This window comes from Panulirus ornatus, chromosome 52, assembly GCF_036320965.1.
Source record: "Panulirus ornatus isolate Po-2019 chromosome 52, ASM3632096v1, whole genome shotgun sequence".
NCBI classification, from domain to species: Eukaryota; Metazoa; Arthropoda; class Malacostraca; order Decapoda; family Palinuridae; genus Panulirus; species Panulirus ornatus.
The window spans coordinates 16,482,884-16,494,894 of NC_092275.1; the positions used below are offsets into that span (position 1 = coordinate 16,482,884).

General features: G+C 46.8%; 1 protein-coding gene across 4 annotated transcripts in view; it reads left to right on the forward strand.

The window, feature by feature from the left end:
- Positions 1-12,011, forward strand: part of LOC139765117 (uncharacterized) — a 246,508-nt gene that overhangs the window by 125,267 nt on the left and 109,230 nt on the right. The window lies entirely within an intron of this gene.

Consider the following 12,011-nt stretch of genomic DNA (forward strand, 5'->3'; position numbering starts at 1 on the left):
TATATATATACACCAATCAGTCGTTCCCATAACCTTAGCGTCTGGCTACGATTTTTATCTAATATCTCTTTAAAAAAGCAGACCTTCCCATCGCGAACGATTGGCTGAGTCTACAGGCAGCGAATAGAGGAGAGATGAGGCGTCAGGAGAACGTATGTAAGAGAGAGAGAGAGAGAGAGAGAGAGAGAGAGAGAGAGAGAGAGAGAGAGTGTGTGTGTGTGTGAGCGACGTGAGTTTGATGAGAGGCTATAGTGTCGGTGGTTGGGTGTCGACTTTAGCGTTTACGTAGAGAGGGAGTTTTCACGAGGCGAGGGTTGTCGTAGCCCTACCTCATATTTGCCCTCCAGCTCAGCGGGGCTCAAAGACGTCGGCTCATCCTCCCCCTTTTCACCCCCAACTCAGTCATCCAGTCCGACTTGTCAGTCATTATCTTTTGCCAGTTATTTAAGAGTGGATGAACTGTACGTCTAAGAACTGGATCAATTATGCTCGTGGTTCTCGCCATGATTATGAAATAAATTCCTCACAAGGTGTGTTTACGTATTAAAGTATATAAATAGAGGCTTACAGAACAACTCATCTTTCGTTGTCTCTTGTTGGAGTTTTCTGAAAAGCTGCATGTTTTGATTCCTGCATAATTTTGATTTCCTGTTTATCTGTACGCTAGACGCCCATCTACCTGAAGATAATTATGAAAAGAACAAAGAAACTTTGTAGGAAACATGAAAAGAAGTGAAGAACATGGAGAAATACAGATAGAAATGGCTAAAATATGAGATATTTCTAGCCTTCGATCCATAAGCACGTATGAGATAAGACCTTGTAAACGAGTCTATATACACCGGGGTGCCAAGTAGGCTCGCTTGCCCTGCCTGGCATCCCAGCGTTTACACAGTATTGATTAGCTTTCCCCTCTCTCGTTCCCATGGCAACATCTTGCTACCTGGAAATGATGCCACAGTTTGCCAGCAAGAATCTAATCTAAATGCCCACAGAACAAGATTATAGGTAAGAAATGCAGAAGATATGCTCCGTGGGACTGCTCTGTATATAAAGCAAAACCTCAAAAATTCTTGATAATCGTATATCACTCAAGAACATTACATTTACTGAGGCTCTGGTATTCGAAGATTATCTGAAGTGTGAACAGAGGGGGGAAAAAAAGATCGCAAGTTTTTCCCTTCCAGGCTCCAGAAGATGGCCTGGAACTCCAGGTTGTCTACTGGAACCCCTCTTCTACCCTCCCGGATCTGGGTGCCACGTTAGAGAAGGCTTCGAACAAGGGCTTGAGAAGTGTGTCATATATAAGTCCCTTAGAAGCTTAAATCACACTTGTAGAAGTGCAGTGATCCACCTCCAGTGTGCATCTAACTTTTTTTTAATATAATCAGAAGTGATCTGTTACTACAATACGGAGTTTCATGAGTTATTATAATACATATATAATTTTGAGATTCGCCAATCAGCAAGTTCGTATTTACATCGTGAAATGAAAATGTGAATTGTAAATAAGCCATTCTTGTAACTGTATATCTTTAATCCATTAATAATTATCTTCAATTTTAGAATTTATTAATTATCTAATTACTGTATTAACTACAAGTTATCACCAAAAGGTCAGACTTTTCGACAGTAGCTTGCAGACGACGTGTGTTTTGGTCGATATCTTTTAAAAAAAATGAAGATCGTATCTTCTTAAGAATATTCTATGTCAAGTGGAAGAAGACGATGTCAGAGACACAGAAAAAGAGAACAACAGACGTTGCAGACGCAGTGCTGCATAGACGCAGTCGCGGTGTGGCATAGACGCAATGCTGCATAGACGCAGCGTTGCATAGACGCAGTGTTGCATAGACGCAATGATGCATAGACGCAGTATTGCATAGACCCAGTGTTGCATATACGCAGTTGCGATGTGGTATAGACGCAATGCTGCATATACGCAGTGTTGCATAGACGCAGTGTTGCATAGACGCAGTCGCAGTGTGGCATAGACTCAATGCTGTATAGACGCAGTGATGCATGCTGCATAGACGCAGTGTTGCATGGTATTTTGTCGTTGATCTTGCTAGCACTCAGGTCATCTTTTTCGCACACTTGCCGCTGTTTCATCTTGCATGCATTTTGCTTTTCATGAATTTCCGCTCTTACTAACCCCTTATAAGCTAACTTCTGAGGTCTCCATTTAATTGCTACTGTATTCGCAAGGTTGTAGGAACTACTGTAGTCACTACTACAACTACTGTAGTCAAGTTCTACAACTACTGTAGTCACTGTTACAACTACTGTAGTCGCCGTTACGTCAAATGCCTGCCACCAGTGTCTCTCTCACTCTACTCTTGCTCATGTGACGACCATTGTCTCCGGGGTAATGACCCCCCCCCCCCTTCCCCCCACTGTTATAACAACCACAGTTATACCCACGACCACAACACCATTACCAACTAATGCCATTACCATCTCCCCATTAGAACCATTACTGGGGCACGCCACCAACCCTCAACCCCTACGGAGTTTCCCTTCGACATTAATTACATGCTGTAATCGCGTCGTACCGTGTAGTTATGTACCATTAGATGGGCCTGCTGCTGCTGCTGCACTCTCTCTCTCTCTCTCTCTCTCTCTCTCTCTCTCTCTCTCTCTCTCTCTCTCTCTCTCTCTCTCTCTCTCTCGCTACCCAATACACCGTCAGGAGATATGAGGAGTGAGGAGGAATGGAGGAAGAATTGACAGAAACATTTAAAAGAAAACTCGACAAGTGGTTGAAGTCAGTCCCAGATGAGCCACGAATAGGTGATCATGGAGTGCAGGTGGCGGTTGGTACAGAGAGACGGTGTTATACATCGAGCAAGACATTGTGGTGAGCACTACGCGTTCGTCCTGACCACATCGGCACAATATAGTCGTATGTAATCATAGTGAGGTTGGCACCTTCCCTCCATGGCCAGTTCATCTCGTCATTCCCCAGCTCCTTTGAGGACATTACTTCCCCTTCTTATATCATCGTTTTTCCTCTCTTCCCCCTCACTCACCCCTACTCTCTCCCCCTCCCCCAACCCTCCCCTCACCTTCCTCCTCCTCCTACTCCTCCTCCTCCACACCTCCAGCTCCTCCTTCTCTCCCCCTCTCTCCTCACCCCTCCGCCAACAGCTGAGGTTCTCAACGTGGATTTAGAAAGCTTTACACTGATTTATACCGTCTCACGTCCTCTCTCTCTCTCTCTCTCTCTCTCTCTCTCTCTCTCTCTCTCTCTCTCTCTCTCTCTCTCTCTCTCTCTCTCTCTCTCTCCCCTAATACTACCTCCTCCTCCTCCTCCTCCTCCTCCTCACCCCCACGCCACTTCTTGCTCCCCTAACCTGCCTCTCTCTCTCTCTCTCTCTTTCTCTCCCCTCACCCTCACCCTGCGGCCAGATATCAAGGGGAGCCGCTCCCTCTCATTTATGTCAGAAATTCAGTAATTTTTCATCTCCGTCGCAGATAATTCACCAGGACGTGGATGGCTCACGTCAACACCAGGAGGGTCTGCTGACGGCGCTCCACTATTTGCACTAGTCCTCTCTCTACTTCTCCTTCTTCTTCTTCTTCTTCTTCTTCTTCTTCTTCTTCCTTCTTTCTTCTTTTAACTCGGATTTTCTTCACCTTCCTAATGCATGAATCAGAATTCGTTTTTACTGTGTGACTTAACCAACCGAGAAATTCCACTGTCATCCCGCCACCCACCGTCAGGAGTTATGACACACCGTCAGGAGTTATGACACACCGTCAGGAGTTATGCCCCACCGTCAGGAAGTATACTACACCGTCAGGAGTTATGCCCCACCATCCGGAGTTATAACTCACCGTCAGGAGTTGCTATGCCCCACAATCATAAGTTACAAGCCACCGTCAGGAGGTATACTACACCATCAGGAGTTATACCCTACCTTCAGGAGTTATAACCCACCGTCAGGAGTCTTTATGCCCCACCGTCAGGAATTATAACCCACCATTAGGAGTTATACCCGACTGTCAGGAGGTATACTACATCGTCAGGAGCAACACTCCACCTGACGATGAAGTACACCTCCATCCTAAGGTACCAGAACCCCACCACCAGCAACCATCACAGAGTGCCAGAACCCACAAGAACCTCCCAAACTAAGAACCACAGTGTCAGAACCTCTCCTCCTCCTCCTCCTCCTCCTCCTCCTCCTCCTCCTCCTCCCTTCCTCTGCCTTCCCTCCCTCTCTCTCCCTCCCTCAGCAGGCAGTCGTCAGCTCCCCCTACCTCCTCACTAGACACTAGCCAGATGGCCCTCTCCAGCCCAGCCCTAACACCTCTCCCCGCCACCATTAACGTACCGTGACCCACGCCTCTCCATGATAGACACTCGTGTCAAATACCTCGACCCATTTGAAGGATTCTCTCTCTCTCTCTCTTTTTTTCAGTGGGTAATGTGGATCCTCTCTCTCTCTTTTTTTCAGTGGGTAATGTGGATTCTCTCCCTCTTTTTTCATCGGGTAATGTGGATTCTCTCTATTTTTTCAGTGGGTAATGTGGATTCTCTCTCGATTTTTTCAGTGGGTAATGTGGATTCTCTCTCTCTCTCTCTTTTCAGTGGGTAATGTGGACTCTCTCTTTTTTTTCAATGGGTAATGTGGATTCTCTCTCTCTCTCTCTTTTTTCCAGTGGGTAATGTGGTGTGGTCCGCTGGTTTCCATGGTCGCTTTTTTATCATTAATGACATGGATGCTGCCAGCTGCCATTCTACTTCAGGGTTTTGTAATATAAATGTGGATATCACATCTGCTCACATACCTTGTGAGCTATTTCAGAATTGGTGAGAGATTTGTGTTTTTGAGACAAGGGCCCCTCTGGCCACCTGGGGACCCCACTTGGGCCCACATTTCTCTCGTGGTGACGTACTGGTGCCCACTGTACGCCCCATACTTGCCTCCACCAACCCAAACAACTCTTGAACCATGTTACCAATGAAGTGTTTTGTCTTAAGTATACTTAGACAAGTAAAGTTTTAGAATGGAACAGTTTTAAGATTATGATACAGTAGAACTTGCATATGTGTGTGTGTGTGTGTGTGTGTGTGTGTGTGTGTGTGTGTGTGTGTGTGTGTGTGTGTGTGTGTGTGTGTGTGTGTGTGTGTGTGTGTCAGTGGAGAATCTAATTCGACAATTACATCTACCTCTACTTTTTTGTGTGTGTGTTTTTTGTATAATTATTTCCTGTTCTTATACATCAATGTCTATTACGTCAGTTGCCAGATAACAAGAACGTATTTTTTGTTTGGCTTTACGATGCAAGCCAACGATATCCTCTTGACCCTCCCGCTGCCGTGGTTTGCGTTGGTTTGGCTAACAAAGACACACGTGTTAATGATCCTCTTTCTTAGCACTAACGAGACGTTGATTGACGCTCCTGTTGGCCATCGGTTTTCACTCCCATTATTAGACGTGGTAGTGTTTCTCAAGGCCGTTTTCCTTCTTTTTTTTCCCAACCTGATCTTCTTGCTGCTTGAAGTTTACGCGGTGGAAAGGACAGTCAACATGTAAACATGGATCAGACAGACGTGCGCGGGGGTATTAGGGGTGGAGAAGGAAGAAGAGGAGGAAGAGGAAGAAGAAGTATATGAGGAGGAGCAGGGCGAGTTGGAGGAGAAGGAGGGGGAGGAGGGATAAGTATATGAGGAGGAGCAGGGCGAGTTGGAGGGGGAGGAGGAGGAAGAGGGAGAAGTATATGAGGAGGAGCAGGGCGAGTTGGAGGAGGAGGAGGAGGAAGAGGGAGAAGTATATGAGGAGGAGCAGGGCGAGTTGGAGAAGGAGGAGGAGGAGAAGAATAGAGGATCAGTGAGTGAGGAAATGACATGTATAACTTGAGAACTCCTCCTCACTCACTTCGTTGTGGTTTTAGTCTGGACTTAGGCACTGTGACCCTCCCGCCAGGCTGCACTTCTCCCCCATTACCCTTCCTCCAAAGAGGCCCTCACACCTCCCCACGCTGGGACTCGCTGGATTTAGACACATGAAAGATGTGAGTGTGTGTGTGTGTGTGTGTGTGTGTGTGTGTGTGTGTGTGTGTGTGTGTGTGTGTGTCTGTGTGTTTGGGTGTGGGTGTGAATCTTGAACATAGATAATGGGGTTTTGAGACCCTGAAACAATTGTTGAACTCTTTAAAGCCAAATTTGCCTTCCTCCCCCCCATACATGGAAAAAAAGAAAATTGGTTTTTTCTCCTCTTTTTAAGGATTCTCAAAATGACTTAGACCTAAGAGAGTGGGGATTGGGGGGTTGGGGGTGGGGCAGGACGTAATCCAGGAGCAAGGGAGTTGATTAACCCGTCACCAGAGGCCATTAACCGGACGCCCGAGGGTGTTAACCAGACCCCCTTAACTCCAGTACACGATTTGTCTTCCACAAGACGTCGTCGTGCTGGTCACGTCCCATGGCTTCCCATCTCGCCCGGGACGTCCCGGGAACTGCCTAAGGCTGTGGGAGTGGGAGGGAGAGGAAGAGAGAGAGAGAGAGAGAGAGAGAGAGAGAGAGAGAGAGAGAGAGAGAGAGAGAGAGAGAGAGAGAGAGAGAGAGAGTATCTCCCTGGAAAAGGACCACAAACAATCCCCCTTTTAGCCATCACTGAACACCCACCTCTCCCTGACTCTCCCTGTTCACCCCTCCCCACCACCACTCCCTGCCTCTCCCTGTTCATCCCTCCCCACCACCACTCCCTCCCTCTCCCTGTTCATCCCTCCCCACCACCACTCCCTCCCTCTCCCTGGCTGAGGTGAGAGTATGATACACATAAGGAGATTATCCGAGATCAAAGGAATGGTGACCCGGGTCCACAGCGAAGCCCCACCACCCGCCACCTCCTGCTGTTTGCTGTCGTAATAGTTATTGTGTGTGTGTGTGTGTGTGTGTGTGTGTGTGTGTGTGTGTGTGTGTGTGTGTTGAGAGAGAGAAAGAGAGAGAGAATATTACAGCAATCACACTTATGTGTTATCCTTAATCATATAAACTGCAGTTCCCAATTTATCTCCACGTTATTCACACCAAAATACAACCTTTATGTCCTTCAGTTAAATCAAATATCAATATAAAAACTTCATTTATATAAACAATTTATTTGGTGAATCAGGAAACCCTTTGTATGGTCAGAGTTCCGAACTCAACGAAACATGACACCTTTTTCGAACGGGGAAAAAAAATATAAGAGAAAGAAAATTGGAGGACTAATTCTCGCTAATTGCCCTACAAATATATATATAAAAAAGAAAAAGGTCCCTCGTCACTCTTAGCATTAGCCGCACCGGTGACCGGGTCAAAGGGAAAGGGTATGGGTGAGGGCAGGGGGTAAGAGAAGGGAGGAGGTCGAATGACCAGTGGAGTCGAAACCCATTTATCGAGGTGTCCGAACGAAGGCTGGCGGTCAGTATGCCTTTATCCTTTTCCAGGATGATCAAGGAAGGTCTCAACCTCCCCTTGACTATCAGGTAATTCATGAAACTAAAACACCTCCACAAAAGTTTCTCCAGATTGTCCTAAATAAATCATTTATACTCAACTCGTCAAATTCTCCATGTCTCATTGTTGATCAACTTTGTCTTTAAGGTTTAAAATCTGTCCAGCTGATGGAGAGCTGAAGGTCTTGTAGATCTTCCTGGGAGAAAACTACTGTTCTCGGCGGCTCCTCTGTAGGGTGACCATGAAGGAAAGCCGCAAGACACAGCTGTTGACGTCAGTGTTGGCGGCGGGCGTGTGGTGGTGATGGGGGTAGCGGCGTGTTGGTGGTGGTGGCGTGTAGGAGCGCGTAGCGGCGTGTTGGTGGTGGTGGCGTGTAGGAGCGCGTAGTGGCGTGTTGGGGGGGGGTGGCCATGTGGTGAAGGCGTCTCTACAACACAAAACAATCTTCTTTTTCTTCTTCTGCTTCCTTTAGCTTTCGACTCCTCCCATTCAAACGACACCATCATGGCCAGCAGCAGCAGCCAACCACTGAATGGAAACAAAAATCCTCCACCAGCTTTACACTTTGGAACTATAACATGTTCGTATGTGTCCCCCTCTACCCCACCGAACACGACTGTGACGAAACACATAAGCGAAGTCATGATATGACAACCCTTAAACACCCGGTCCTGCTGACCTACCCCTCCAGATATACACCTATCAAAACTATATCCCCCAGGCATGTACGCGTGACACTTTCTCGACAACGATCTAGACACCACTCATCTCTAAAAATGTACACCCATCTGAAACCACATTCCTCAGGCATGTAAGAGTGACACTTTCTCGGAAAAGACCCGAACACTACTCATCTCTAAGATACAAAAGACACAGATTCATCATTTCACAGACTCTCTCTTACCCATAATGCAACATGCATTGTTAGACATTGAACAATTATTTCCTAAATGTTCTGCAATCACTCCATACTAATTAACATACAAATTACCACACTCTTTGACCAGCGGCTCCACTGGTGAACTTGGCTAACTTCCTGTGCTCTGCAAAGACTCTGTAGAAGGGGCTCTTTGGGCACCAACCATGTATGTCTATGTATATCTTTGATAGCATTAAAGAGATATATACATGCATACATCTATTCATAGACGTGGTGTGTGTGTGTGTGTGTGTGTGTGTGTGTGTGTGTGTGTGTGTGTGCGCTTAATAGTGCACATGTGCACAAGGGGGTATAGGCCTGGAGGGGGGGTGGAGGGTGGAGTGTAGATATCCGTGAAAAAGGTAAAATTTTAGGTGTCGGGGTTAACATTAGGGGCGTATGTGCTACTGAACCGGACGCTTCTGCCTACCCCATCGTCACCGGTCAAGGAGGAAGCCGACCTTATGTCACACGTGTCTTAGTCTTGTCTTCATCCTGAGGCTTTCATCGAGAGCAGTCCCCTCCTCGCCTGTGACCCGATTTCTTTTCGTGTATATTTTCACTTTGCCGAACCCTCGACGTTCGAAGCTTCGACACGGCTGATCGTGGTCGGTTTTCTCGAAAGAATTTACGATTTTCTCAAAGAAACTTGGAGTTTGAGTATTAGGGATTGGTTATTTTGCCGATTCCCGGCACCGGCGTGTCAAGGACGATATTAAGCCGTCAGGATCTCTGATTGGTCAGTACGGAACGATCATTGACGTCATTACATCGTTCAGGTGTCGTCTGAATTTACCTCTGGAAATGAGAAAATTATGACAAGCGAGTGAAAATTGCAACCCTTTTATCCAATTTCAATCACCCCTTAGGAAAATAGGGTGGGTTATAAATAGTAGGAAAACGTACGGATGAATATAACGAATTTCGTAACAAATATGGCAATTAAACCTTACCAAACATAGCCTAACCTTAACTACATAACCTAACTTAACATGACCCTGGCCTACATAGCCTAGCGTAATCTGACATAGCATAACCTAGCCTACATAACTTAACCTAACCTAACCTAACCAAGCCTAACCTGATCTATCATAGCGTAACTTGGCCTACAAAGCCTAACTTAATCCAACCTAAGCTAAGATTAACCTAGCCAAAGTTAGCCTACCCAAACTTACCCTAGCTAGACTTAGCCTAGCCAGACTTAGCCTACCCAAACTTACCTCAGCCAGACTTAGCCTACCCAAACTTACCCTATAAACTTAGCCTAGCCAGGCTAAGCCTACCCAAGCTTACCCTAGGCAGAATGTAGACAAACTCACCGAGATACGTTAAAAATGGACGTACGACGCGATCTGGCCAAACCCGTAGACGCAACGTCACTCGTAAGTGACGTCATACTATGGCCAACACACCCCCCCCCCCTTCCGCGTGCAGTGGGCTGATCGACCGTGGCAGCACCTCAATATAGCAACAATGCCACGACGTCAATGAACGACCCATATCGATCACTCAGAGCGCTGGTGGACGGCTTGATATCGTGTGGGTTACTACTGCCGTCTTGTCTGGGCCACTCAGAGCGCTGGTGGACGGCTTGATATCGGACACGCCTCGTCTACCTGCCCTCCACACCGAAACTACTGGATACAGCAGCCAAACGCGTGCTGCTGGTGGCAGGGATACACCCACGCAGCCCACGAGTGGCAAAAACAATACCTGTAAAGCTGGGTGAAGACAGCAACATAACACCTTCGACAAAAAGGGATGAGTGAAGAGACGTGATGCTTAGAGAATCATTGAGACGTAAGGTTTTTGATTCCACACTGGCTGAAAGAGAGGCTGGAGGAGCCACCCCGAGATATGTGACCAATACTCTATATTGGAGTTCATAAGTATGAAGCTGCTGTTTATAAGGTTATGGCACCTATACAACTACCCTAAGCTTCTGAGAAGCAGATATTGTGATGTTTTGTGGGATTTTCAGAACCGAGTGGAGGTTGTGGTTATACCCAAAGAGTTATTGAAGGAATGAATTGTGGAATAATGAATGACACAGAAGGAAGGTAGAGACAGTGATATGACGTACATAAGTAGATAACAAGAAGGAAAAGTTGTAGAGTTAAGCTTAACTTGATGGAAAAGGGAGGGAAGGAGACTGGATAACAAGAGAGTTATGAAGGCAGGATATAGAATAGGAAAATGGAAAGAAGATGAAAAGGAGACTGAGGAAGCGCCATGGCCAGAGAGTGACTCCTTCCTTGTGGGCCCCATTGCATCTCTCCGAAGGACCCCTCTCTTTGTGGGACCCCTTGTCTCTCTATTGATGAGCCCCCCCCCCATTCTTGTGGGGGGTCCCCTTGCCTTTTAGCCGAGGACCCCCTTCTTGTGGGCCCCCTTTCTTCCCTAAAGAGCGTCACGGAGAACATTTGATACAAAAGTTGAGGGGATATCCACCCACGACCCATCCTCCTGCCCACCATCACCTTTCCCAGAGAATTTCTCCACCATGTAAAACCCCTTCCCACGACCCTCAAACACCCCATTCCACGACTCTCAAACACCCCATTCCACGACTTCATCTCTCCCATTTTCGGTCCTCCAGCATAAACCACCGAGTCTTTTGTTATTTGGCTTCCTCAGGTACTCAAATGCAAATGTGTTCCTCGTACTCCCATGTACTCCCATGTACTCCCATGTACTCCCATGTATTCCCATGTACTCCCATGTACTCCCATGTATTCCCATGTACTCCTATATACTCACATGTACTCCCATGTACTCCCATGTACTCCTCAGATTCCCCCACTCCAACTCCTTCATCCAGTCACATCTTAGACCAATCTACCTTCAAAACCACTCCTCCCCAACCCCACCAACATGATCTTACTTCCTCTAACCCTCGTCTCCCCTGACCTAACCTCCCCAGGTCCCGCCTCATCAACACCAAACTCCCCCATCCTCACTATCTCATCCTCCAGACTTCCCTTGCCTTACATCTCATCCTCCAGACCTCCCTAGCCCTCTACACCTCGTCCTTCAGGTCTCCCACCCAACACGACTTGTCCTTCAAACCTCTCTTCCTCACACCTCGTCCTCCAAGTCTCCTTTCCTCACACCTCGTCCTCCAAACCTCTCTAACCCCCAAAACTCGTCCTTGAGACCTTCCTTCCTCAACACATCGTCCTTCAGACTTCCCTAACCCCCATACCTCGTCCTTCAGACCTCCTCCTCCTCCTCCCAGACCACACCCCAGGACCCCACCTCCAAGTCCCCCTCCACCCTCGCTTCGTGACCCGGAGTGTCATTAATGGGTTCAGCATCTTCCTGCCTGGGTCGCAAGTCCTTATGTTTATGGGAGGCCGACAGCCCTGCTGGTCGCTTGGCCTCCTAACATTTCCATAAGAAATTATCAAACGATCATAAAGTGCTGGCCGCCGATCGCTCGCTCCGGACCTGGGCTGATCTGTGTCCACTACAGACCCAGGATCTCATGGTTAGAACGTAAGCATATATATATATATATATATATATATATATATATATATATATATATATATATATATATATATATATATATATATATGTATATATATATATATCCTCCCCTCTCGTTTTTTTCAATTTTCCAAAAGAAAGAACAGA